The 24,412-nt window shown below is 33.0% G+C and overlaps 1 non-coding gene across 1 annotated transcript; it reads right to left on the minus strand.

Moving 5' to 3' along the window:
• Nucleotides 1–14,103: 14,103 nt before the first annotated feature.
• Trnae-uuc lies at nucleotides 14,104–14,175 on the minus strand. Its single transcript has one exon. It is a non-coding gene; the product is annotated as a tRNA-Glu (tRNA).
• Nucleotides 14,176–24,412: the final 10,237 nt, after the last annotated feature.

Here is a 24,412-nt window from a genome sequence, read left to right on the forward strand (position 1 = left end):
TTTGCAAGGTGCTGCAGATGCCTATAGGCGGCAGTAGTCACTTTCCATCATGTGTTATTAACGTCCTTATACATTTGCTATGTAAGAAATATTAATCTTTACCAGTATTACCAACGCGCCACCAATCTTGGGAACATAACATAACATGACATCTTAGCTCTTATCTATGGGCGGTGGTAAATACTTACCGACAACATTTTCCCGTCCGCCTACCTATTACATGAAAAGAAATCATCGAAATATTTCAGTCAATTCACACAAAACTTTTAATAAATTCACTTAAACTTTCCCTATGAAATACTTTGTCCATTGGTGAAAAATTCAATACCGTTTGTTTTATTTTCAGTTTGTCGCGCTCCGAGGTATATTTATAATATGTCACAGCGCATCGCTGGCGCCATCTTTTATATTACGAGTAAATAAGATTTGACAGCTGGTCGGTCTGGAGACAACCACCCGATCGAGACAACCACTTAATAATATGATTAGACAAACCACTGGGTCCATAGGACCCTGACCCACTGGGTCAAAACAAAATGACACGGTAGCTAAGGCTACCGGGGAGGAGCTGCCCGGGTAAGGAGGGATTCCTCGAGGCCCGTACCCAGTTCGGCCTTAAGCCGAACAGGAAGACCTAGGGAGGTCTGGTGAAGCGTCGTATTGTCTAATATTTGACGACCTCCGTGGTCGAGTAATGTGTACACCGGCTTTCATGGGTACGCCACTCCGAGTCGATGTAGAAAAAGTTCATTAGATTTCTATGTTGTCTTGGGTCTGGGTGTCTGTGGTACCGTCGTTACTTCTGATTTTCCATAACACAAGTGCTTTAACTACTTACATTGGGATCAGATTAATGTATGCGATGTTGTCCAATATTATTGTGGGACGAATCGCCTTTGTTCCTCATAATTTTTATATTGTGTTATTGTATTTTCTAAGAAAAGAATATACAAATAGCTTATCCTGATTGAGTTCCGATCCGAGCATTTTGGTTGTATTTCATAGTAGAAATAAGCAAGGCAACGCTGTAATTACTTAAGTTGCTTTAAAAATTAGCTTGATTAAGCACTTTACTTGATGAAAGAAAATACAGAAGACTAAAAAAACATGGCGCGGTTTATAATTGTCAAGGCTTTTATGCTTTTGCTTCACATGTATGAGTGACAGAGTTATTATGTCAACAAATCTAGAAGTCTATGTTAAGCTACTTATAAACGAAACGACGTATTGATTTTTAAATTTGCAAGTATATATTATTTTATTGATAGTTTTATAATTTAGTATTCGGTCTATTTATGTATATTATTAATAAAATAAAAAATAAAAAATTTAGTATATTTTAAATTAGGAAATTTTACGATATTTTTTTAATAATAAAGTTAAAATTTATAAGTACTGTATTATATATTAAACTTATTTTTTACTATGTATTGCATTTCCTGTATTTTTTTTATTTTTGATGTTGTTCTAAGAACATAAATAATGTTGTAAAACTATCATAAGTTGAGATGCCTTGTATAGTAAATAAGCAGACTCTGTTAGACGTAACTTTTAATTATTGCACAAAGTAACCCGATGTTGAGTCCTAAGAACAGCAAATTCATAAAAATGGTAACGATGTACGATTGTTATGTACAAGTCCAGACTCTAATTTAAATTCCTTTATTCAATATAGAAGCATTACACTTACTTATTGATAGTCAAAGTAAACACTACGACCGGTTCGGAAAAGAAATTACCCTGACCTGCGAAGAATCGTCGAAAGAAGGGTCTTCTTTTTGTCAATTTTATTATTTACATAATATGAATAGAAATAGCCAGGAGGCGATCGTTTCATTTCCAAGGTGTGCTATCAATCATAAACCTACTAGCTGTATAACAATCTTTCGCACACAACCGTACCTTCACAATTTTTTAAAATTTGGTTATAGAGGTATTTTGAACGCATTCTGAGATCCTGTTATAGAACCTTTGTGGGACAATGTATATACATTGTCGCACAAAAGAGTCACTGACTCTATGCAGTCGAGTAACAGGAGTAACAATGCTATGAGAATCACATTTTCTCATAAAATCGATAACATTTTTCCGTACATACATAACATTACAGAATATATATTGAGTCCATATGAGTAGGTTCGACTTATCACTTAGTCTAAAGCCAAACAGTAATGGTTATTATTATTAGGTTCTAGTTAGAAGGGTGAGCCAATGTAACTATAGGCACGAGGGACATAAAATTTGGTGACGCATGGCGCTTTCAGATGCCAATGTCTATGAGCGATAATGACACTTACTAACCTTAACCGATCAGGAGAATATTCTATTCAACATTAGGGCTATTCAATTAAAACTCATATTGGATCTCACTTATGAAATTACAAATGCCAACATACAGCGATACACTATTTTGAGCCGCGTTTTTCACGATCTTATTCTACAATGAGTATTTAATACTTTATTCCATAAAGGCTCTACGGTTATCGATATTTGATCTTCTTATTTTATTTATTGACTAATTTTGACTATATTACGTTTAATAGGGTCTAGTCTAGTCTAGTCTAGTCTAGTCTAGCCACTTCTAATCGAATCAATGTTCTGTGTTTGTATTTTCAGTACATCGCAGCCCAACGTGCAGATGTTCTGTCGCTCAGATTTAATTTATTACCGTTAATTAATTAAATTATCAAGTTCGTATTCGCTGAGAATGTCTAAGATGTGAAGTAAATCTAACATACAGTGTACAATAATTTTGCAAAGCGAATCTTACTCATATTATTAAGCAGAGAGGACATTATATGTTCGGATGTATGTTTATCAATTTTGCTTAAATTGTTTAAACAGATTAAGCTTTTTTTAATAATTGTAAAAATAAAGGAAAGTCTTTAGTTACACTGGCTAACTTAACCTTTAAACCGTGCGATCTGTAGAGTTAAAAACATTAACCATTTTAATGGAGCCCGGGCCCATAAAGGAAAGTCTGTAGTTACATTGGCTAACTTAACCTTTAAACCGTGCGATCTGTAGAGTTAAAAACATTAACCATTTTAATGGAGCCCCTGGTGATGAAAAGTGCGTACGGCAACTCGAGGCCATCACTGCTACCGTTTTCCTCAGGATCATTTGAAACAGAATACGCGAGGCCTTACGCGTCCGCTGCCCCAAGGTCACGCCCTATGTATTAAGGCGTACGTTATAAGCCCCTACACCAGCGAATCAGTGAAACAGTCTACATTAATGTTGAATATTGATTTTTAATATGTATTCGATTAAGTCGAACGTTAATGTAATGTGCATTGAAACTCAAGAACGTGTCACGCGAGTGATTGACTGGCTTAAGAAGATACCTACATAATGCATTCGAAGCCGTCAGGAAACTTGTGTTTCTATATTAATCTAAAAATAAAATCACAAATCACAATGTCTGAAAAAAAAACTCAGCATTCATTGTTTCATTGCCTTTAAAATATTTAAAAAAAAATATAATTTATTCAAGAAGTCTTTTACAGGCACTTTTGAATCGTCATTCAACAAACTATATTAATTGACGCTATCACCGCTAAAGGATTTCTAAGTATTTATACATATATAATACATAAAATAAATTTGTGTTGGGTACGTCTATTTAAAATGTAATTGGCAGGTAATTAAATTATTTATTTTTTAAAAAAGTGAACAAAGTTTTTGAAAGGGCTTTAATAATTAATCAGGTTTTTTATAACCTTGGTGCTTAAGAGGTATTTTAAGCATACATTTAATGTTGTCAAATGTCACGTTGCTTATAACGTATCCTGCCTGTCTACTCGTAAATATATCTGGCAATAAAATGCAGGCACATTAAAACAACATAACACTTGTAAATAATGAGACACAGCGACAGCACGGATAGTTTGTTTGTAGAGCAATAATAATAGAATATTTAAAAAAAAATTGAATTAGAATCACCCAACACACACAACAACGTATTCATACATATTTTTTTACATAAAAGCTTCATTTTTTAAACTATTTTTTTTTTAGCATTAGCAGCCCGTAAATGTCCCACTGCTGGGATAAAGGCCTCCTCTCCCTTTGAGGGGAAAGTTTGGAGCATATTCCACCACGCTGCTCCAATGCGGGTTGGCGGAATACACATGTGGCAGAATTTCGTTGAAATTAGACATATGCAGGTTTCCTCACGATGTTTTCCTTCACCGCCGAGCACGAGATGAATTATAAACACAAATTAAGCACATGAAATTTCAGTGGTGCCTGCCTGGGTTTGAACCCGAAATCATCGGTTAAGATGCACGCGTTCGAACCACTGGGCCATCTCGGCTTATGTTTTTTAAACTATACTTCCTAATCATTTTAATTAATTCTAGTAAATAATTTAAATTATTTATCAAAATAATCGAGGTCGATAACACTAAGTAACGTACGCTCGTTAGGAATTCCACTTACAAAGCGTACAATCTTCATAAAATCCGCGCTAGTAATAAATTCGCATCCTAAATAAACTCCCTTTAATGTTACAAGGCCCTTAAGGAACCTAAAATAACAGAAGAAACGTGATTTGGATATAAAGTGAATCTATTAAGAGAAACAATAAAATTTATAATAAAGTTTCCTTAGCGTTAAGTGGTTAACTATACGAAGTATTTAATTGATCCACTTCTGGGCAAATTTGTCTGTAGATCGTTCTTGCACGCTTGCCCGAAATTGAACCTGTGATTCAGATTCTGGGCTATCGTGGCTCTTCTCTAAGTATTATGATCAGTTTTTTGTGTTTAATCATTGAGAAAATATGATTAACGAGCTACAGTAAAAGTTTGCGGATCTATATATAGATAGAACTAACGGAACCTGCGGCTAAGATTTTTTTTTAAACTTTACCTACAAAACACATACCGTCACAACACATTTCATCCCCTCGAGAGTTGAATTACATAAATGTGCTTTTCCAGGACTCAAACTATCTTCACATCAAATTTTATCCAAGCCGGTACAGTGGCTTAAGCGTGAAAAGGTAATAGTCAGATTTTCTTTAGCATTTATAATATTGGTATAGATAAACCCAATATAACCTAAAATAGGAAAACCCAATACATTTTTATCGGCCCAACATGAGGTTTAGACCCAGGAATTCGGGATTTGTGGATTTATATCAAGCCACTAGACTAACGAGGCAGTCAGCCGTAATTATACCCAATCAAAGACTTTATTTGCTTAAGCTGATCAGCTATTGGTCACACAGTGAGAGCAATCACAATCTCTTTCAAATAGATATTCCGCTAGCGTGACCAAGACAATGGTACTGTACTTCAATTGTTCAACTTTTACTGTACTTTTGTAATTATGTTCAACAATTTACCAGCTGACCTTCACAAACCGGATGAACCATTTAAATATATTTATGTACACAAATCTATACATATAATAAAATTGGAGTGTCTGTTTGTAATATTAAAATAACCCATTTTTACTAAATGCATAGGTATGTATACACGGTACATAAACCAAAATATATATATTTTTTAATTTTTGTCTGTCTGTCTGTCTGTCTGGCTGTTTCTTCTAGCTAATCTCTGGAACGGCTGAACCGACTTCGACGGGACTTTCACTGGCAGATAGCGGGTGTAATAAGGAGTAACTTAGGCTACTTTTATTTTAGAATTATATATAGAATCAAAATAAAATCACGCTACAATATCCAAATAACTTAAATTCAAACAACGCGCACAAAGTCGCGGGCACAGCTAGTGTATATATAATATATCTATCTTGATAACGGCATTTCTTGACAATTGGAGCTATTGTTCATTTCCACGGTAGAAAAAACCTTCAATTATCTGATCTATTGAATTTGCTTACACAACGTAAAGCTTGCTTCTGATGATATTTTGTAATATAAATCAAGTGTAAAATATAATTGGAGAAAATTTAATTAAAATTGTACATTCAGTTTTAATGTATAAGAATTAAATCGTTGTTATACCATAGGATGAGCCGAGATGGCCCAGTGGCTAGAACACGTGCATCTTAACCGATGATTTCGGGTTCAAAGCCAGGCAGGCACCACTGAAATTTCATGTGCTTAATTTGTATTTATAATTCATCTCGTGCTCGGCGGTGAAGGAAAACATCGTGAGGAAACCTGCATGTGTCTAATTTCAACGAAATTCAGCCACATGTGTATTCCGCCAACCCGCATTGGAGCAGCGTGGTGGAATATGCTCCAAACCTTCTCCTCAAAGGGAGAAGAGGCCTTTATCCAAGCAGTGGAACATTTACGGGCTGCTAATGTAATGCTAATGTATACCATAGGAAACCTGTCCGTTCGGACATTTATTTCGTGAATGTAACGAAGCAGATAGAGAAAAATTAGCTGAACACAAAAGAGAAATTAAAAACGCGTTCATGGAAATGTTAAGTCATCTTCCAAATTGGGTTTGATTGGATTTATTACACTCTATTGTTATTCAGTGATAATACAATGTTTATCATATTTAAATATTAATTAATCTTTTTTAAACAAAAAGTCACCCAAAGAATAAGGAAGGAAATGTGAAGATATACGTTTTGAATACACTGTTTCTATAGATACGAAACAGATTAAGGTGTATACAAGTTCAAGTATCAGGAAAATGTCCTACTGCAGGACTTGAACCTCTTTTCCTTTTAGAGGTGGAGGCTTGAACCTTATTTCATTGGTTGGGGGATCATCCCACATACGCAGGTTTTCTCATGATGTTTACTGTTCAGCCGAGCACAAATTATTATCATTACATAGTATAAAACAAAGTCGCTTATCGCTGTCTGTCCCTGTGTATGCTTAGATCTTTAAAATTACACAACGGATTTTGATGCGGTTTTTCTCAATAGATAGAGCGATTCAAGCGGAAGGTTTATATGTATAATAAATGCACAATGTAGTAGAGAAACACTGATAATTTTAGAATTTTCTAAAATTATGTCGTAAATAAACAATGTTTTTGCGCTTACATTGCAAACGCTGGCTGAACCCTACGAGATAGATCAAAATAATGTACATCTTAAAAAGGTCTTCAAAAAAGCCCGCGATGATATATTTCTATCTCTTAGGTATAACACCATTTTATATCCTTAACTTTTTAAGAAAAAAAAGCAATACATTACATACATTAACAGCCTGCACGAGATGAATTATAAACTAAATTATAAGCTTCATTGGAAAACTTCAAAACTCAATAATGCTTGTCTGGGATTGAACCCACAATCTCTAGGCCATTTCGGCTATATATCATAATATAGTAAAGTCAAATTTGAAGCTACACTTGTATATTCAAGTACATAAGTTAGTTAGTTAGTAAGTTAGTTTTACTCTGTGGAACCAGCTTACGCACTGAGGCGGTTTTTCCGAACTGATACGACTTGGGTACCTTCAAGAAAAGAGCGTACTAATTTCTTAAAGGCCGGCAACGTATCTGCAAGCTTCCCTGTGTTGCGGATGTCCATGGGAGTTGGTAGTCACTTTCCATCAGGTGATCCTCCTGCTCGTTAGCCCACTATAACATAAAAATACATATATATTTAATCTATATTTATTATTACATATTCTGAAAGAACTACCGCAGAAATGCGGTAACAGGAATTCAGAGAGATAATATAGATTTATTTCAAAGAAATAATTGGTTTTGTATGAAATTACTAAGATAATTTTTTATTCCATTTTAATTGAACCAGCACGCCCGGAGGGCATCGTTTCATTCCCAAAATGTATTCATCTTAAAGTCTACTAGTAATATCCTATATCAAACAAATCTGGTAATTAACGAGTTTTTTTTTAAATATAACATTTTTTAAGCGTTCTTAAAAAATGTATACTCTACATCTTAGACCTTGGTGTTATTAGTATAAATATTAAAATTTTTGGAGAAACTTACTAACGAATATTTCATAATATTTAGGCACTGGTGCTATCTTATAAATTCTACAATATAAAGATCGATTGATATACTTTTCTGTAGTCAATTTGTCAAAAAGTGTTTACACTCTCGCTGGAGCAAACATCAGCTTGAAAAAACCTTTCTATTAAACCCATTACTCAGTTCGCTATGAATAAAACGATTCTAGAAGAGTCGACAACACTTCGCTATTTGCATAGGCTACGTATATGTCAAATGGATTTCTATTAAGTTGAGTCTACTCGAGACCTAAACTTAAACCGATATCGAACTAACCCGCTCAAGATCATAACAGTAATGACTATGGACTATCTGAAATCAAGAAATGAAGTCGAGGTAGTTTGCGGCACACAGATAAGCGTATCTAAACCATTTACCGTATAGCTGATAATTTCCGTTGCAAGATGGTGTCATTTACGCTTGGTTCGTCTACAGTGAGAGCGGGTTGTATTATTATTATTTATTATATTATTATTTATATTACTAATATATGTATATATTAGTTAAATAAATAATTACAATAAAATTATGGTAAACATAATTTATATATTTAATAATAGTCACAAATTAAAACAAGCACAGTTTTAAATTTTTTATATATATTTTTTTATGATATTGGTTGTTGGACGAGGTAATGACCACCTGATGATTGGTCACCATCGTCGATAGACAATGGTACAGAAATTGTAACCATTCCTTTCATCGCTGATGCGCCACCAAGCTTGGGAACTATGTTATGTCCCTTGTGCCTGCTGCTGTTTGGTGGTAATATCTGATGAGTGAGTGGTAACGACCCAGACGGGCTTGCACGAAGCTCTACTACCAAGAAAGATAATAATAAAATAAGCATTATTAAATACGATAAGGCGTGAAGTTGTCTAGTTCGAGTTGACAGTCAATTGACAGTTTAGCGAGCACCTTAATCGCCTATATCATACAAATTCACTCTAATATTTTTTCATAATGCTCGAGTAGCAGTATAGAGCTACATAGATAGCACTTGAATTGTTTAAAAAAACATTACGCATGTTGGATAGAAGCGAATTTCTTGCATTCCTATTGAAGATATTTTAGATGACTAAATTATTTCATTTTATTTAAAAATAATTGACGAAGTGATCATGTTCAGCTCCATCCATAGACACAGGAATTTAGAGTAGCGATGAGTACATATAATAAAACTGATAGATCAGTTGTACCTAGCGAGCTTACTTATCCACGCTATACTAAAAGTGTTACGTGTTCCACTTGGCCCTCTAGTACTCAAATTATTTTCTGGTAAGGATTTCTTAGTTGAACTACCCTGGAGCTTCAAAGAAGCTAAATGAAATGAAACGAAATGAAACAAAATGAAACGAAATGAAACGAAATGAAACGAAATGAAACGAAATGAAACGAAATGAAACGAAATGAAACGAAATGAAACGAAATGAAACGAAATGAAACGAAATGAAACGAAATGAAACGAAATGAAACGAAATGAAACGGAATGAAATGAAATTAACTTTGGTGTGAATTTACCGTCTTATTAGCTCACGCGAATAAGGAAGATATAAGATGCACACTTATTTGCACATATATACATGAGGCATTATGACAACAAAAAAATTCTCGCTTATTAAGAGCTACTGTAAGTGTAAGGCTGTTGTAATTTAAAATTGATATGACATTATAAGTTTCAATCGCTTAAGCTAATACCGCACACCAAAATATCGTACGAGGCAAGCATGAATATTTTTAGCGATTTTGAGTCTTATCCCACCAACATAAGACTTCGATAAGTTATATGTTAGCTTCGACATTTCGAACTGTCTTTTCTATAGTGACTTGAAATGTTGATGTCATTTGCGAGATCTTTTGATTAAGATATTTTACGAAATATTTCATGGTATAGAATTTAAAATGGAAAATGATTTAGCTGTATTTTCTCGATACATATCTTGTATCATATATATATTTTATGTAATATTGACTGGCTTATTATTTACCAGTTTGTAAGGCTGCAGGCAGGCAAAATTTCGGGTTTAAGCTATGATATTGGACAGTCTAAATATCATTGGTAGAATCTCGTTTGAAATTAAATAAATTAATTAACACAAAAGTACCAAATTCACGTCTCGACAATAGTCCAAACTTATTTTTTTTTACCTCTGTAAAGCTTAAATCTCTCCTTAACCCTTTAATGGGATGGATATTTAAAACTGCTGTAATGATACTGTACCATGAACAGATGTCTAAATATTGATTTCCATATTTTTCAATTAAAAATTGAAGAACTTCTACATGAACTTTCATCCCCGATTTCACCCTCTCATATGATTCATTTTAAAAATCACTTCATCAACTATATTTCACCCGTAACCAGATGGTTACAAACTCAAAAATGACGAACAAATACAAATTTGCATCATAAATTCCACTCTCTCAGGTGTTGAATTTTGGAAATAATTTTTTTTGTGGTTGCCTATGTATAAGGAATTCCTGTGGAAAGTTTCGTCCTGCTAGACCTGCCGGCTGTGCGTTGTATGTCAGTGAGTCATTTTAATATTAAGTAGATATACTAAAGCCTTCTCCGAACCACTTTGCATCTTCTGGTATAAGTTATATATATATATATTGGTTTAGCACATCAGTTACGTTACTATAGATATTAAATCAAGACTAAGTTTTATGATTATTTAGCTTGATTATTGATGATATTAATTACAGTAGAATCTACGACGTAGTCGTTAATAACAACATTAAATTCTAGTACAATATTGTCTTCATATTCTTCTGTAACAATAAAAGATGCCAATAAATAATTATTGCTTTCGACAGCACGTGTGAATTGTTTATTAATCGAACATTTATTATTGTTGGCAGGACTTTTGTGCAAGCCTGTCTTAGTGTATACTCAACATTAGATATTCTACCGCCAAACAGTAATACTTAGAATTGTTGTCCCGTTTGAAGGGTTAGTTAGTCAGTGTATTTACAGGCACTGGGGACATGACATCTGTGTTTTCAAGGTCAGTGTCCAGCAGTGGACAGCAGCAGGCTGATGATAATGATATATATCACCGATGTTTTCACCAAGGTAACTATTAATTTTCTTGTGACCTATCACCGGTTAAAAAGCGAACGTCTGTCTTTATGGGATTGGACCTTCAGACCAATTTAGGTCACGGAGTATGCAAACTCTCTATTCCCACATTCGATTTGATTATTTAATCGAAAAACCGAACATATTTTAATTCACCTGACTCGTTGACTTGTACCATAAGACCAACCAGGAAGTCAGGCTTTACAATTAAAAAATATTATACATTAATTCAGAATAATTACGAATATGACTGACCGCTTTGAGACAGTTTATAATATCGAGTTAGTCTTATTAGGAACCGCGACAGCTAAGTAGTTAGAACGCGTGCATCTTAACCGATAATAGCGGGTTCAAGCCCAATCACTACTGATTTTTTACTTACGTTATTTGTGTTTATATATTATATGTCACACGTGATCCATCAAACCATATATGCTGGAGCAGCTTGGTAGAATAAGTTCTAATTTATACGAAATTCGATTCGAAAAAATAAAACGAAAACAAAACACGACGAGGAATCATAAGTATGATTCCATTAAATTATTTATTTAATATCACGATCGCCCTGCTTGCAAATGTTGCTTCCTTATAAACATCATTGATTCTTTTTAGTTCGTAATACATTAAAAACTAAAACTATTATTTGTATCAAATTACTTTTGTTGAACTATTTCGTTAATAATACGATTGTTTTCGATTCCCATGGATTATATTTACTCTAAACTATGTACTTATATAATGTCTCCATACATAAACTTAACAATAGTATCACATACAATTCAATTAATTCAATCCTCGCTCTGTTACGTAACTTGTAGAACTCATAACTGTTTCGTTACAGTATACAACTAAAGCCTTTGCCTCTACCACGAGCCTCTCTTGTAAAGTTACGTTTGTTATTATATTTGTATCAATAACCGAAAAAGCTTTGTATCCGTTTTTTAAATATATATGCGTAATAGATGTGAGATTTGAGATGGTAAAGTTTATATGGAGAAGTAGTTTATCATCATCCTCATCTTCCTGCCCTTATTCCAATTTTATTTGGGGTCGGCACAGCATGTGTCTTCTTTTATACTTCTCTGTCGGACGTCATCTCATAAGTAAAACTTTTTTCAGCCATATCTTTTTCTCGCAATCCATCCATCGTTTCTTTGGTCGTATCCTTCCTCTTTATCCATCCATGTTCATGCTCAAGACCTTCCTCACAACATGGTCCTTATTCCTCCGCATACCATGATAGCCGGCTTATATCCATCCACATAGCTTCTCGCCTTAGTTAGTTAAAATAATAAGCATAAAAATATGTACATTGGTTTTCTTGGGTGTGTGAATAAATAAATTATTATTATTATTAATTCTATCTGTCTTTTGGTCTTTTACGGCCAAAATACTAAGCCGAATTTGATGATATTTGAGATGGAAGGCTTTTTTGCTCAATACCTACCGACCAACAACTAAAATGCACATTGCGGGCGACAACTATTATAAAATAAAATTAAAGAATCATAGTTTTCTTTCACACTGCCAATATCGATACACGTATAGTTAAATAACTACCAATGAAGCGATCTTTTTGTCATTTTCTTGGATTTCTTAATTGTTTGAGGTGTTGTTGCCGACATTGTAATCCAATTTCCACACAAAACGACGAGTCTTATACTTTTAAAAATCATTCAAGATATTACTATTGAAATTCGACACACATTCGATAGTAAGTAATGAATATTTAATGCTTTGATTTAATTTTCGTAATATATCGAGAAATGCTCTATAAGTTTAGGCTAAGTAATATTTTAGGCTTTGTTTCTTGATAGATCAAAATGTGTCGAAGTATTTTTATACTATCTACATATCAATTTTAAAGCTAATAAAACATAGATAGTTTGATTTACCCAACATAACCTTTACACTTTATACAATTGCACACCTTGGGAATGAAAGACATATTCCACGGATTTTACTCAAATTTGACGTGATTATCGCCGAATCGTTGGTCGACTTTTGACAATTAATAGCCAAGTTTAATGTTTCTATATTGAATAAATGTTGACTTAGACTAATCACTAAACGCTACAAAGCTGTTCAAATACGCAATTCGAATTTTAAACACGTGTGAATAAAACAAACACATGCATTTGTTTATGTGTTATATCTTTTAATAACCAGTAGTTGCTCTGTTCGCTTGCGAATTTCCATCGTTCAGACTCATGGTAGAGTTTCTAATTATAAAGCCTAACTCCTGGTTAGGTAATATTAGTTTGTATTTTCCGAGCAAGATTCAAAACGGTGTATGTGGAAAGTTATCAAGCAGTATGTTTGATATAACATTTTACTTATATGTATATATGTATATGTAATTTAAGCGTCAATAGCGCAATGGTTGTAAAAGTCGCAGGATCAATCCTGACCCCTTGGGCTATGGTCGTCACCACTTCTAACACAAGAGATAAACTTAAAAGGAGGGGTAAATAATGATATTAGTAATTAATTAATTAAATTGAGGAATCGCTACTATTCTTTAAAAATATATATAAATATGGGTAATTTATTTACATTAAAAATATTTATTTTCCATCATATTGCCTTGATGGTATCGACGCGTGTGCCGTGACGGCGAATGTCATAACGCTCTCTCATGCCGTCATATTCACTCCCCGCCCCCGCTCTCTACCCCCTGACACACCGTGACGCGTAGAAACTTCGTTACTATGTATAATCATAATAATTAAAATAAATACTTCATGACAATGTAAAGTAATTATTTAAATACCACTACATATTATAAAACGAAGTCCCGTTACTGCGTCTGTGTGTCTGTCCGAACGCAACAAACACAAAAAAATGGTGGATTTATATATATGTATATAATAATTAAAATATATTTCGAAGTAAAATAATTTGCTCTATATTTCTCTTTTTAAACTTTTTTTTCTAACATTTGAAGTCTATCTCTATATATTTAAAACTTGTTTTTTTTTTCTTTTAATTAAAATATTTACGAATAAGTATTGCCTTGCTATTTTGCTGAAATGTATGAATGATTTTAAAACTAAAATTTATATATTTTTGTAAAAATATTTAAAAATTGGTTTCCCGTACCGGGAATCGAACCCGAGCCTCCTGGGTGAAAGCCAGGTATCCTAGCCACTAGACCATACGGGATATGAAAGTTTGTCCAAAATATTTGTACCATTCAAATAATGTAAAATGTTATGATATAATGTTTTGTGATCGTATACATATATATTATGAATCCGTAACCTTATAATCCTTTAAAAACATACGTAGAGACTTTATTATTATAATACTACTACCAAATTGAACAATTACTAAACCTAATATAGGTACTTACATAAAATATATATTTATATTATATTATTTAGTATATTTATATATTGTTTGTGTTATTATATTGTATTTAAACTGTTTTTTTGCTTAAGCTTAGTGCATGCTGTCTCTCCTATAATTTAAGGAGCACACAACTTGTAACCCTTATATGGTTTAATTTTAAGAATATTTATTTAGTGTATTTATCTTTCGTCGGAGACTCGTGAATTAAATAAATCAATAATATAAACTTATTTTTTTTTAATTGATTTGGTCGAGAAAACACAGACTTTCTCTTTCAGTCTTAAATGATTTGACCTGTAAGAAGAAGATAGCATTATTTAACAAGTCACCCTCCAAATGTAGTCTATTGGGCATCGTTTTATAACTGACAGAAGTGGCTTCTACGATCACTAATACCGTGATGCATCGTAGATTCGTGTGTGCTATAGTGACATGCATGTTTCCGTACCTGATACGTTCATAGTACGATCATAAATCAAAATCAAAATATACTTTATTCGAGTCGGCTTTTACAAGCACTTTTGAATCGTCATTACAAACCATTTAAAGTAAAGCTACCACCGGTTCGGAATGTAGGGTCTACCAACAAGAAAAAAACGTATATAATAATACTAATAGTACGAGATATCATAGTGGGTAGAGCCGAGATGGCCCAGTGGTTAGAACGCGTGCAGCTTAACCGATGATTTCGGGTTCAAACCCAAGCAGGCACCACTGAATTTTGATGTGCTTAATTTGTGTTTATAATTCGTCTCGTGCTCGGTGGTGAAGGAAAACATCGTGAGGAAATCTGCATGTGTCTAATTTCAACGAAATTCTGCCACATGTGTATTCCGCCAACCCGCATTGGAGCAGCGTGGTGGAATATGCTCCAAACCTTCTTCTCAAAGGGAGAGGAGGCCTTTAGCCCAGCAGTGGGAAAATTTACAGGCTGTTAATGCTAATGCTAATCAAAGTGGGTACACACCTTTAATTCATTTTTTTTTTATTTTATTCGTCGTACTCGTTCACATGCGTTTAATCGATATTACACAAATCTAAATCTTATAATTATTGTTTCACGTGTTGAAGAACATTTATAGCTTTTACGATAAGATTCTGCAGATATTTTAACTTTGTTGTTTTTTAAATAAAAACACTTATAAAACAATATTAGTAGATAAGGATTATTAAACAATAAAATAATAAATTCATGATAAAAATAATTCATGTTCGTCAATTTTCATTACGAATATATAAATTTTATTATACAGATGATTATGGATTTAAATTAGGAAATGAAATAAAAAAAACATACTTAACCTATAGTAACTTCAAATTAGATTTAATCCAGTTACAAAATGTATCCGGAGGTAGGGCTTTGGGCAATTCCGTTTGACCAGGTACTACACTATATTCTACCGCCAAGCAGCAATATTTCGTATTGTTATGTTCGAAGTTCGAGGTACAAAACATCTCAGTTCCAAGGTTGGTGGTGCATTGGCAATGTAAGGATTTTTTACGGGCCAATGTCTTGGCCAGTGATGATTTCCTGCTATAAGGCAAATTTCCCCATCCCCCCATTTTCTCATCTGCAAAACTATGCCATTAAAAATAAAGATGTTTTGTACCTCAAGCTTGAATTTACACTGGCTCACTTACCATTCAAACTGAAACCGAAAGAGTATATAGAAACTATTGTTGGCGTCCAACAAAGCCCTACCATCTATCTACTCACAGCGATATTCTTAATTGAAACATAACTACATTCCTTTATACAGAGAAAATTGTACATAGGAAACACGCTTTTGGAATTTATGTATTAGAGTATTTATACTTACTCGCGACTGGCTACAATCAAATAAACTTTCAATTCAAGGTCCTTGATTTTTAAGGAAATTTTCAGCAAAGGTACGAAATCTTTTAAATACTTTACATAAACCGTTCTTTCAAAGGCATAAAAGCAATTACTAAATTGGTTGGGCAAACGATTGGACGAGAGGAATCCGGAATATTTATCAGAGCTTTTAAAAGATACGCCAACTTACTTGACGTCGAGCCAAATAAATTTGTGTATCGTTTACATTTTAACTGAACGGAGGATTGAGAATTCAACAGTAAAAGTTATAATAACAGCTCGTACAAGCCCCAAGGTGGCGCATTTGCGATAATAGGAATGACCACTTACCATCAGGTGGACCACTAGCTCGTCCGCCAACCTATATCATAAAAAAGAACATGTCTTGTCCGTATTTTAACTGAACATTTGTATGTGTATTTATACGCCATTCGAATTATGAGTTGGCGTTATTAGTGTCGTGTTTGGCTTTTTTAATGAACTGTCAGTCTTAGCTTTTTATAATCTGATACTCACTACACAATGTTTATTGAAACTCAACAATAATAATAATAATTAATTAATCAATATTGTATTATAAATAAATCTACCTAAAATTATCGGTTTGAGGATAAGGTTAGGGAGCTGACCACCACGCTGCTTCAATACGGATTGATAGATACACATGAGGTATATTTAGATGCGACGTGCAGGTTATCTTGGGATATTTTCATTCACCACCAAAAAACCGAGTTTAATTATGACCAAAAATGAGGAATATTATAATACAGTATTTAATTCACAATCTGCGGTTGAGATTTAGATGTGGTAAGAACCACACCAGAGGTCAATAATAGTATGAAATTATCAAACTACTGGTAGTTTGATAAATTCACATTTAAGATTTTTTTCAAAAACCAATAATACAAATCAAATTATTTGGTTAGTTCAAAGCTGTCTAGTCTAGAAATAAAATAGCATCTCGTAAATGCCACATGGCCTCCTTTTAAGAAAGGAATAATGGAATGAGCCCAAATACTTATGTTATGGCTCATTCCAATAGTCTCCTATAAAGCGGCGTTGTACCCAAGTTCTTTCATGATGTTTTCCTTCTTTTCCAAGGAACGATAATGAAGGCTGCTAAATTTCAAACTCCGGACTGTTACTGCTTTCTGAAAGAAAAACCTAATACTTTTTTTATATAGGCCTGATGTCAAGCAAAGGATCACAAGAGACAGTCTAAGAAGCTAAGCACTTGACCAATAAAACATTCCTTCATACCGTAAGGATGTAAACGAGGCATTAGTCAGAAACGTGTTTTAAATTCGATTGGCTCTGGAACATTCGTTTTTTTTTTAGTTTTTTTCGTATATCTTTGTACCTTTTGAGTCTGCGCTTTCACTGCTAACATAGTTTTCTATAACTTCTTATTCAAATGAGCTACATTTACTCTAATTATAAAACTACCAATTGAACGTTGGCGAGTATTATTATTTAAAGTTTGGGTTAACTTTTTATTATAAGCTACGGCGTTGCTCTAAATGTTGTGTTACCAATATTTCATATTCAATAGAATCCATTTATATCTGTACTCTCATAATTATATTATAATTTTTGAAACCTCTTCTATGTTACGATCACACATGGCTAGTATCTCTTGTGAAACAATGTATACGCTCCTGCAAAAGAAACCCAGAAAATTGTTAAAAATATTCAATTGTAAAATTTAAAAGAATCATTAGGGAAGGTTTGTTCGTTAAAAGAATTTACTAAACCAATTACTCTTTAAATTGACCTTGGGAATAAAACAATTGTATTCTGGTCGTTTCGAATAAAAATATATTTCATTTTATTAACCCTACAAATAAATCTCTCTGAATTTTTTTGTAGTTTCCTTCTTATTTTTAATTTGGTGGTAGAAATTTGACTATCAAAAGCAATTTAAAAGCTTTTAAATTAATAAAGACAAGATATTTATAAGCTTGCCATATTTATAGTAGTAAATTAAGCATGTTAATTGAAGTGAGATCAACGTCTTTGTTGCAAGGAGGGATCGCAAAGCTTGAAATTGGCAAACAGATCGGAATTCTGATCACGTCATTGATAAAGTTATTTATGATAAATTTACTAGTCCCGTATTGGCACAATAGATCCGTAATACAAAACGAGTACATTTTATTTGTATATATTAATCATATTTATCAATATAATAAAACAAAAAGAAACATACCTTTTATAGTCATATTACAATTATTATTAATATAATTCTGTTTAATCTGAAATAGTTCAGTGAATGGATCAAGTGGATTGTAATGTGATCACAAGTTAGACTGCTGACAATGACAACTGTGTTAACTTGTGCTCGATCTGTCGACATTAATTCATGATGCGGAGCTTAGTCTTCCTGTTAGTGATGATAAATGAGAATTTCACTAAAGTTTAGAATCTAATGTTATTCTTAAAGCAACTAAAAATCAAATCGCTTACATCAAGAAAGTTATAGTTTAATGATATATTGTATTTCTGCTTCCATTAGATTAACATTAGATAAAACTACACATTTTGCTTTTTTTTATTGTTCAAAACATTTTTTTTTGTTGTGAAACAATCGTGATAATGCACTGTTAATACCGTCATACATACATACATACATACATACATACACACATACATTAGCAGCCTGTAAATTTCCCACTGCCTCCTCTCCCTTTGAGGAGAAGGTTTGGAGCATATTTCACCACGCTGCCCCAATGCGGGTTGGTGGATTACACATGTGGCAGAAAATCGTTGAAATTAGACACATGCATGTTTTCTCACGATGTTTTCCATCACGAGCCTTATAAACACAAATTAAGCACATGAAAATTTAGTTTTGCCTGCCTGGGTTTGAACCAGAAAGTATCGGCTACGATACACGCATTCTAACCACTGGGCCATCTCGGCTCTACCGAGGTAATACCGCCATAATTAGTTTTTTTCCTGTCAACCATAAAAATCTGTGAAGAAACGTTAACAAACAACACTGTATCAAAAATAGCTTAAACATAGAATGAAGATCATTTACATATACTAGAAATAAAAAAGGCCCTAAAATTGATCCTTGTGGAACATACATAATATCTTTTGACAATGAACGAAGTAACTGAACTAAAAATAAGATAACCATCACCATTTTACTTATCAATATTTACTGTTAATATTCCAAATCAGTTACATAATCGACTTTTGTTTTATATACATAGTGGTATAGGAACAACCCGCTCATAAGATACTCTACCGCCAAACAGCAGTACCCAGTGTAACTACAGGCACAAGGGACATAACATCTTAGTTCCCAAGGTTGGTGGCACATTGGCGATGTAAGGAATGGTTAATATTTCTCAAATTGTTGTTGTCTATGGGCGGTGGTGACTATTTACCAACAGGTGGCCCATTTTCTCGTCCTACAACCTAAAACATAAAAAAGTCTACAAGCTGCTATTATTTGTTTCGCAATCTAGAACTCCAATCAAGTAAATAATCGAAATTCAACTATAACTGTCTAACTCATTACTAAATGAGCAACTCCTATAACCAAAACACAGATTCAAAGATAAAGATTACGAGGGAAGGGGACGCATAAGCTAACTTAAACTAGCGTTATCAGTTCAATGTCGTAAATCAACTTTAGATGAAATATTGCGTGTAGTTCTGAACGCGATTTAGATAAATTGTTCCTTAATACTTGGTAACTAGTATCTGCCAAATATTTTTTTAGTAAAATACTAATAAATACTTAACAGATGCTGAAGCGCCTCGTCTCTTAAGGTGTTTTAGGCTTTCTTGTATCGCTTCTCTGACTAAATATTGAGATTATTCCGAGTTTTCTTGGTTTAATCTAAATTCCAAAACCGTAATTATTCAAAGGCCTCTGTATAAGCATATATAATTAAAGTATGCTTGTATTTTGAGTTGGTGTAAATGTATACATAAAAGTATACAGGTTTTCTCACGATCTTTCAGTAAGAAGTACGAGAAGGACTAAGAACATACATAATGTACATGAAAGCTACGTAGTTCTTTTCCTGGATTAGTTACTACTAAGTTCATATAAACATAGTAGTAACCTTATATTTGGCCTTGAAGTTTATTTTCACTATAACTGGTGAAAATCACGCGTGAAAATCAACTTTAAGGTCGAATATAATGCCAACGTTTCTATACGTAACGTTCGGATACTGTCACGTGTTGCAATCATTTACATTGTCTATGTATACATTAAAAATTGCATAAATGTTATGCGTTTTAACGAAATATATATGCAGATTAATCTCGGAGAACAGATTATGAAAATTCGCCCGTCAAAGCGAAACGAGAAATAGCTAGACGGATTTTAATAAAAATCCTCAAAGTGATAGATCGTCTCTTGGATGGGATGAAATGTGAAAATTCAAAGTAAATTCAGCTTATTTCTATATAAGAAATCATATTTATAATTATAATTTATATATAAGTAGCTCAGGGTTAACAGAAACCAGCTATAATAAGATCTTATTTCTATTTAATAACTTAGTATATTCATAGCCTGTAAATGGCTTACAGCTGGGCTAAGGATTTCTCTCCTTCAGAGAAGATATAACCAACATGGTTCATTAAAATTAGTCTCATTTTGTATTATATAAGGCGAGTTAGTGTTATATTCGAAAGTATGTAAGTGTTCTTAATATAATTAATAATTATTTGTTTAATTAAATAACGAATACATGATAGAGTCATTCAAAATACCGCTCTTGACCGGAAGTTTAAACAAAAAGCGTTACTTAGTGGGCGTCGAAAGTTTTAAGAAACCTAATATAAATAAATAATTAGCACAAATATATTTAAAATAGATAGCGAAGGTTACCAAAGCAGTACTTATACATTTAATAGTGTAAGATGCTCTACGCAGCTTGTTATTTTTATACCAAGAGCTGACTCGGCAACGTTTATGAAAAATACCACTAAAGATACTTTTATAAAAATCGCCACGTTCATTAAAATGTTCCGGTTAACGCATTAAAAGGGAACATTTAACATTGTAAATAAACATTCTATTTTAATCTCTTAAGTGGTTCATAAGGTATGTAACACAGTAAAGTGTACAAAATTAATAAAAATATTAAGACAAAATTAATCAATGAATGTTATTATTCATTAAAATAATAGTCTTTTAGATTTAGGGTTTAGGTTAAGTTAGGTTTAATGATTAAAAAAAATATTTTTATCTATAGTCTAAGAGCCAGTGATTGGAAGACTTACGGTATAGTAGCAAACTCCATATTACTGCCAGGTATACTGTTTCACCTGCTTTTGGGAAAATGGAGGTTCACTATTCCCATCGAGGGTTCCTTTGAGCACGCCAAGGAGTCGTGGCTCTGTCGAGTGTTCGCAACTGCAAAAAATCTATGTAATATCGTATAATATACATTATGCAGTTAGACAAATACTTATTGGGAACTACAATGCCACGACAGACTCAATGATACACAGATATGTCAACCATGTAATACTCCCTTCTTTTGAGGCTTAAAATCACGCGAACGGTGTCGCAGGCACCAGCTAGTTACTAATATTATTGTGAATGTGGTTATTTTAAACAGCAATTATAGAAGAATTATATCGATGGGATCTCTAATGATTTTAATCTCATGATTAGTTAATTGTTCATTTCGTATCAAAATGGATTTTGTTTGAATTCGCAATTATGTGTTTAATTGTAAAATTATTACTAAAATATTTATTGTTATTCTTTAATTGATATTTCATTTCCACTAAAATAAGATTAATGTTAAAAAATACGAGTTTATTTTAAAAATATACATCGGTACAATGGTTTTCGAAATATGACTCAAAAATATTTTTTACAAAAAATAAAAAAATAACTAACAATAATTGTATGTATATGTATATTTTTTACAAATTAATTATATTAAATAACTTACTGCTTCGGGTGGTTGAGCCTATGATAAACATTCTTCTCCGTTTCATTCATTAGTCGTACGTACGTTACGACTAATGAAACTAAATGTATCAGCTTATTTAAATGTACTATTTAACGAAAAAGCTTCCTTTTTCAATAATGGCTGGTAGATCCGCAGATTAGCGTACAAACAAACGCACTATTCAGTTTGACATATTAGTATACATTAGTATAGATATGAAGTCAAATTTGACTTATAAATTAATTATTTATTTTTGTACTACTTTAGTGTGCTAGATCTTTAAGACGCTTCCGTCAGACACAGCCTTCTTCTATTCAAGGCTTTGTTGAATAAAATGCAATATTCAACATCTTTTTCTAAACATTTTTGTAAATAACATTTAAAATTTAAGCAGTTTTTAAACAATATCTTTATCAAATGTAAAGGGAAAGCAACTGGTTGATCTAGCAGATATCTAAGCAGATACGCTGTTTTGGTGTGGGCATTAACTTAATTCAGGTCGGGTATACAAAAGTTATTGGGTTTTTCTATCGCAAAATTCTCAGTAACAGCCCTGAGGTTGGAAGTGTGTGCACTCCCGTGCCTTGGAATGCCCATAAAGTTGTTGGTCCACTATCGGAACTCTTTCCAGTCATGTCGTGAGAGTGCGGGAATAGAGAATATATCTGTGTTTGCACCCTTACCTGTGCGCTATGATATGCTCTGCATGCTAACTGGTCTCCCTTGAGATTCTTTGCCGTGGCCGAAATTCGTCAGAATGACTTCATCAACACAGACTTACCAAATATTCTAATACTAAAGAGCAACACTTAGTATTGTTGTGTTCAGGTTAAAGGTAATCTCCGGTGAGAGACTACAGGCACATGGACATAATATTAAACTATGTGTATAAGTATCGAATATACAAGTTACAGTGTTGAATTTAAAGCTACCACGTGTTCGGAAAGTAGAGTCTACCGAGAAGAACCGGCAGCAAGATTTGTAGTTGCTCTTTTCCATAATTTTAATCGCAGAGTTTTGTAGGGAAATATAAATTGTATTTATAAATATTCTGTACGAATCTTTTATCTTTAATATAAACTTGTCTTTAGTAATGTGCATTTTTTATCAATGTTTTTTGGATCGAGCCTTTTTAATAGGCCAGGTTAATTACGCGGAGTTAAGTAGGAAAATATTAGTGAACCTAGAAATAAATATTAGTATTGTCATATTACCCTCATCGAATATAACATACGATATTTCAAATATTGTATATGTGGGGTGGTGGTGAGGGTACTTATTGTATATGTGGAAGATAATAATTTTTAATCAAGTTCCGATCTTATAATACGGTTGTGTTATTGACTCAAAAATACAAGTTGCTATAAAAAGGCTCGACAGATGTCAACAGATCAGAAGTGGTTCAGTGTTGAACACGGCACAATCGGTGCTCTGAACGGTTTTTTTGTGATTGAACCAGGTGAGCGTATCTTTGTACTTATTCTGTAATTAAACTCAATTATTCTATATATTATATCGAATTCATTGTAATTAGTGTTTAAGAATATGTATAATTTATTGTTATCGTTTTAAATATACATTGTTTACTTATAAATTGGTTTTACTATTTATTTTGTCTACCGTTCTCTCACATATACTTGGTACACCAAATACACTACAAGTCTAGTACATAATTAATAATAGTTAAGCAAGTCCTATATAATATGGCTAATCGTAGTGTAAATATAATCTACTGAGTGTGTCATATTTACAGATTAATATAAATTAACGGTATTAGACGAGTAGCCGCATCCACAGAGTAATGAGCTAACAGATGAAATATTATTATTAATTATATTTTTTATTGTAGTACGACCAAAGAAACGATGGATGGATTGTGTGAAAGACGATATGGTTAGAAAGAGTGTTACTTGCGAGGTGACGTCCGACAGAGAAGTATGGAAGAAGAAGATATGCTGTGTCGACTCCAAGTAAAATTGGGATAAGGGCAGGAGGGTGATGATGATTTTTTATTGTATAAACAAATTATTTGTATAATGTCAAAAATATATAGTCTTCTAAGGAAGAACGCTCATTAGGATAGAGATATTTTTGTATAATAGGAAAAGCGAACATCATTTTACTTAAATATATTTAATTGATCCTATACCAAGATAGACATCAGATTCATGTACATTTATATATTACTACGTAAAGCTTTGACGAGGAAGTATGAAGTTCAAAAGATAAAGTTTACACTTAGAGTTAGTGCAGGAAGCTAATGTTAATTAAT

This window comes from Vanessa atalanta, chromosome 21 (genome assembly GCF_905147765.1).
Source record: "Vanessa atalanta chromosome 21, ilVanAtal1.2, whole genome shotgun sequence".
NCBI lineage: Eukaryota > Metazoa > Arthropoda > Insecta > Lepidoptera > Nymphalidae > Vanessa > Vanessa atalanta.